This window comes from Cynara cardunculus, unplaced genomic scaffold, assembly GCF_001531365.2.
Source record: "Cynara cardunculus var. scolymus isolate 2C unplaced genomic scaffold, CcrdV1 Un_Scaffold_2156, whole genome shotgun sequence".
Classification (NCBI taxonomy): domain Eukaryota; kingdom Viridiplantae; phylum Streptophyta; class Magnoliopsida; order Asterales; family Asteraceae; genus Cynara; species Cynara cardunculus.
Window position 1 is genome coordinate 7393 of NW_020200997.1, and position 6318 is coordinate 13710.

The 6318-nt window shown below is 29.3% G+C and overlaps 1 protein-coding gene across 1 annotated transcript in view; it reads right to left on the reverse strand.

Moving 5' to 3' along the window:
* The window catches only part of LOC112502907 (60S ribosomal protein L5-like), a 17548-nt gene that overhangs the window by 4144 nt on the left and 7086 nt on the right, over positions 1 to 6318 (reverse strand). The window lies entirely within an intron of this gene.

The window sequence follows — 6318 nt, forward strand, 5'->3', positions numbered from 1 at the left end:
AGAAGAAGAAGAAGAAGAAGAAGAAGAAGAAGAAGAAGAAGAAGAAGAAGAAGAAGAAGAAGAAGAAGAAGAAGAAGAAGAAGAAGAAGAAAGTGGCCCAAATTGGTGATTTTAGAATTCTGACGAAGAGAAAGAAGGTTTGACACAATTAGGATTTGGTATTGGATGAAACACTTAGTATAAATAACTTGTACATTGTGCATGATAATTTGTAATTAAGATATTTTTTAAATTCTAGCATAAAATGATTGTAACTTGTGCTTAGAGGGTTGTAATTAAGATAATGACTTAAATACTTATTAATGTAGTATAGATATATATATATATATATATATATATATATATATATATAATATGTATTCTGTTTTACGTTTTTGTTCCATGCATATTTAGTTTTTTAATTTTATGAAACTACATGCTTCCATGCATGGTTTTTCTTTTTTATTTGTTAGCATTTTGCATAATTGTTTGTGTAAATGTTTTTTATTAGTTGAAGTAATTTGCATGTATCCATGCATGCAAATTCTTTTTACATTTCTTATTTTTTATTTTATTTTTCTAAAGAGAAGATTGCTTACTTTACTAAAGTTATATTTCGAAACATCCTCTAAGAGAGTACCGAGTAGGATTTAAGTTTATTTGTGCCATTAAACTTCTTCGTATTTTTATTTATAATCGTTATCCTATTTGCTATTATTACCGCCGTCATACAACTCCCCCCCTTATTTGGTATTAGAGCATTACGTTACGATCAAAAAATTTTGTTGTGTCTAGATAAGCTTTTATTATATTTAATTCCGCCTAGTTACGTATTGTTTTTTCTTTCCGTCTAGCTACGTGTTTTTTTTTTTTTTGTGTTTTTTTTCATTTCCGCCTAGATAAGATTAAGCTTTGTGTTGTATTGTATAATTATTGTTGTGTTTATTTGTTATATAATTATTATTGTGTTTGTTTATTAGTGAATTTGTCATTAAAAAACAAAAAAAAATCTTTTTCCTTGTTTTGTTTTATCCTAGAATTTAAGTCTTTAAATTTTTACTGTTTCATCTCTTAGTGTGTTTAATCAGTATTGTTTCTTTATCTATTAGTCTTATTAACATCTGTTTTTCTCTGTTGTTGTTGTATTTTATAAAAAATTTAAAACTAGAAAATAAAAAATTGGTTTATCCTCATTTTTTTGTTTCACAAATGTCATTAGACGTTTTTTTTTTTCAAAAAATGCTCTCAGACGGTTGTTTAAAAAAGAATTTACATTAATACACCTTCAATTAATTTGCAATAACACTTGCAAAATTATTTTTTCCAAAAAACTAAAAATGTTTTTAAATGATGAAGAACTTTTTTATTTAGAAGACCGGCTGTATTCGTCAAAATAGATTTCTGATCAATATTTTTTTATGATAAAGACAACAATGTCAGAGTCTGTTTATTACATGATAGCTTCACATCCATTTATAATATTATAGAAAAGACCCTATATCTATGCTGTAACCGTGATTTAGACTTTGTTAATTTAGAAGAAGTTACTTGTGATCATGATTGGCAAAAATATACCGGAATTGATAATATTTCTTGTGTTATTTGCAATCTTTTTCCACATAAAAGACTAAGAGCAAAGTGTTTAAATTGCCATATTGATGCCTGCATAAAATGTCTAGAAAAGAAAGATTTAATAAGAATAGAACCAGATTATATAAATGTTGCCAGAGATCTTGATAAACAAGAAATCAGAGTCTTAAGAAAAAAAAATAGAAAGCGTTGAAGATATGGTAAAGCTTTTTCAAAAGAAAATAGACTTTTTTGAAAGAGTAGTAAAGGTAAAAGACACCATAGACGAAAATAAAGACCTGATTCGACAAGACTATGTGCAAGTTGTTTGTAATTCTGATAATTTAAAATCATTAAAAGTAAAATGCAAAATTCGAATTGATGATTTTGTTATCAACTGTCTTGCATTTGTTGATTCTGGTTATTCTAATTGCATCTTAAACAAATCCTTGGTTCCATCTAGATATATTGTTAAATCAGACTTACCAATAGAAGCACAATAAATGGATGGTGAAATTTACTCTTGCAAAGAAATGTTGAGACCAAATAGTAAAGTTAGTTTCGAGACCAACTATGGTTTTAGCAAATATATACTCTACCTCCTAAAAATACTTTTTTTAGGGTGTTAAACCTTACCAATATGGATTTTATTCTCGGATTGAATTTTTTATTAAAGACAATGGTAGCGTCACTTTAACTAAAGACTTTTTACATTTTCACAAGCATATTTTTTTCACTCCTGCCATCACTACTCATGTTCCTTCAAAAATAGACATGTATAATGCACCAATTCTTGAAAAACCCTACAAATGTAAGAAAGAAAGAGAGTGTCATCTCAAAAAAGAAGAGTTAGACGAGTATTTACACTAATTTATAAATTGTGATGAAGACCATTTTATAGATTATAATCTAGACTTTGTTAGTAGTGAAAAGTTATACACAGCTTTAGTAACAGATTCTGATATCGATGAACTTGTCTATAAATTAGAGAAAATAAGAATAATTGGAGAAGACATCATCAAATATTGGGAAAAAGACAAAGTTTTATTAGAGTTAAAAATTAAAAATCCCGAATATGTGATAAAGACTAGAAATATAGAGCCAACCAATGACGATAGAAAAGATTTTAAAATGCATATTTCAAAATTGATAAAATTAGGCGTTATTAGAAAATCTGATAGTCCCCATACATCAGCCGCTTTTATTGTTAAAAATCATTTTGAAATAGTTAGAGAAAAGAGTCGTATGGTCATAAATTATAAAAGACCGAATGATAATACAATTGACGATGCATATAATATTTCTGATAAGACTATTTTAATCAACAAGATTTAAAATTACAAAATTTTTAATAAATTTGATTTGAAATCAGGATTTTGGCAAGTCAAAATGCATCAAGACAGAATAAAATGGACGGCTTTTACTTGTCCAGAAGGTCATTTTGAATGGTTAGTCATGCCTTTTGGGCTTAAGAATGCCCCGCGTATATCTCAAAGAAAAATGGAAGACATTTTTAATAAACATAGCAATTTTGTGGCCGTTTATATAGATGACAATTTGGTTTTCAGTAAAAACAAAAAAAAGACCATAAAAGCCATTTGCAAATTGTTTTTTCAGAATGTATAAGACATGGTTTAATTTTGAGTAAAAAAAATGCAGTTATTTCGTGAATATATAGACTTTTTAGGAGTAAATATTGGAAAAAGAAAAATAACTTTGCAACCTCATATTGCTCCAAAAACTGTTGATTTTCTAGATAAATTAGAAGATTTAAAACAGTTGCAAAAGTTTTTAGGATTGATAAATTATGCTAGACCTTTTATAAAAAATCTAGGGAAAATTGTTGGTCCTTTATATGCAAAAACCTTTCCAAATGGGCAAAGATATTTTAATCAAGAAGATGTTAAGTTTGTGCAACAATTGAAAAATGAGATCAAATATTTACCCGAACTTGCTTTACCTCTTGATATAGATTATTTGATAATTGAGATTGATGGTTGTAGTAAAGGTTACGGAACTATCCTTTTATGTAAACCTCATAAATATGCAGACCAGATTTCCGAAAAAATATGTCGTTATAGCAGCGACATTTATAAAGAAAAGGGTAATATTAGTAGTATAGATGCAGAATTGTCAGCCATAAATTCAGTTTTTAGATAGTTTTGAGTTTTTTATCGTATCGAAAAAAGAAATTACTATTAGTACAGACTGTAAAGCAATTGTCTCTTTCTACAATAAAATGAAAGGTGAAAGCAAAAAAAGTAGTCGGAGACGTTGGTTAAATTTTTTAGATAGAATCAATAATACTAGTTTAATTATAGAAATAAAGCACATTAAAGGTAGTGATAACAAAGCTGCAGATATTCTCAGTCGATTATTGGAAAATAAAAATAATTAATGTAATTTTTATTTTTGCAGATGTCTAGACCCCCTCCAAGACCAAGAATTCCTGCCGCAAATAATCCTACAACAAGACCAGTAATTAATCAGACTTTTATTAGCCAGACTAGACCTAATTATCAGTAACGTCTTAGATTTGGAAATAACGAACTAATTGTTTTCCCAAGTTGCAGCAATGTTTCTTTCAGGACGCAGAATCATATATCTCTAAGTAAGGAAGAACGTTGCCTTGTCGACAATCTTTGGGTAGCCTTTGGCAAAAACCCAAATGACGTTAAGTATTTTATTGTCTGTTTAAATGCTTTAATATAATTTTTTAGTCAGAACGCTAAACGCTTTAAATTTTATGTTGTGTTTAAAGATTAAAAGACAAGTTTCTATCATACATGGATAGAAGTTCTTGATGCTACTCAAGGCTATCTCGGTCCTATATATAAAGGTTTTAATAATTATGAAGAAGCCATTTCTTCTGCCAGCCAACGTTTAGGAAAGAATTTTTTATTTCTCCTTCCCACAGAAATTATACTGAACCCCCTCTAGACTTTTCTGTTACCAAATATCCTAGCCATACTCATACCATATTTTGTGATCATTCTGAAACCATATCCAGAAATTTTAAAATCATCAATGATGACAATACGCAGCTCAGAAACAAGAAACTTGTTATTCAGAAACAAGTCTCTATGCTTGAGAGACATTCTTTCTTTTTCTCTCAACCAGAACATAGGCTCGTCTTCTGGCACTATACAGAAGATTAAGATGGGTGGACATTCTCCAAAGAATGTCAATAAAGGTATCATTGAACCTAAAAATTCAAGCTAGTCCAGCTCCACCGGTGGCTGGTAAAGACTTATCAAATCCGGAGATGGCTATGGGATTGCCCAAATCTCAAGAGATACAGAGGACTCTTGCCAAAATCTCATGTTGCAAATTTATTATCCTTGCTTTTTAAAACCCTTGACACGTATCCCATACGTGTTATCCCTATTATCCATATGTGTCTTCTTTTCTATTTGTTTGAATCCTTATATAAAGGGATTCATTATCATTTGGATCAGCCACAACAAAAAACAACTACAACTACATCAACCACAAGAAGAATCTCCATAAACTTCCTGCAACCACCTACTCTCCAACACCATACAAGACAAGGATCTACCAACTCCTTTTCTCCATGTTTTAAACCACTTCATCACCATCACCAAGTTTCATCTTTTGTCCATCAACTCACGTCAAGATTACTAAGAATTTAGCCTAAGTTTTCTTTTTTGTTCTTTAATATTTGTATTATTTCTTAAGGGGTTTCCCGAAAGGGAAATCCTTATGATTTTCTTAATGTAATGTTAGATTTATAACAATATTCTCTTGTTTTTTGTATTATAATATTTAAATAAAATGTTTGTGTTTAATGTATTTTATTTTGTTGGGTTAAAAACTTTTATTTTCAAAGAATCAAAACATTAACTTTGTTAATCTTGAGTGACCTGGAGCCCGGATGTAAGGCCGGAGTGAGCCTTCTTGGCATCCATAAGTGCTGCCGGAGAAAGAGGTTTCATTAGTAATGTTCTTGATTTAATATTGTTAAAAGTTTGTGTTTGTAAAAGTGTTGCGTTTGCGTCTCAAAAAATCGATTTCTTGATAAACTCGTACATTACCGGTATTGATCTTGAGTGACCCGGAGCTACGGACTAAGTTAATGCCGGAGTGAGCCTGTGTTATCGTCCTTCGATTCTGCCGAAGAAAAAGATCATATCAGTTTTATACAAGTTCAGTGAGAAATTTAAAAAAAAAAAAAAGCTTAAGAATTGCATGGATTTATAACAATATTCTCTTGTTTTTTGTATTATATTATTTAAATAAAATGTTTGTGTTTAATGTATTTTATTTTGTTGTGTTAAAAACTTTTATTTTCAAAGAATCAAAACATTAATTTTGTTAATCTTGAGCTGGAACCCGGATGTAAGGTCGGAGTGAGCCTTCTTAGCATCCATAAATGCTGCCGCAGAAAGAGGTTTCATTAGTAATGTTCTTGATTTAATGTTTTTAAAAGTTTGTGTTTGTAAAAGTGTTTGCGTTTGCATGTTAAAAAATCGATTTCTTGATAAACTCGTACATTACCGGTATTGATCTTGAGTGACCTGGAGCTACGGATTGAGTTAAGGCGGAGTGAGCCTGTGTTATCTTCCTTCGATTTTGCCGGAAAAAATATCATATCAGTTTTATACAAGTTCAATGAGAAATTTTTTATATAAGTCTGGTCTATCAAAGCTTTAATAAATTTGATTTATATATTATATATATATATAATAATATGTTAATAATATATAATAAATTAGTATAATAATAATATAACAAATCCTAATATATAAA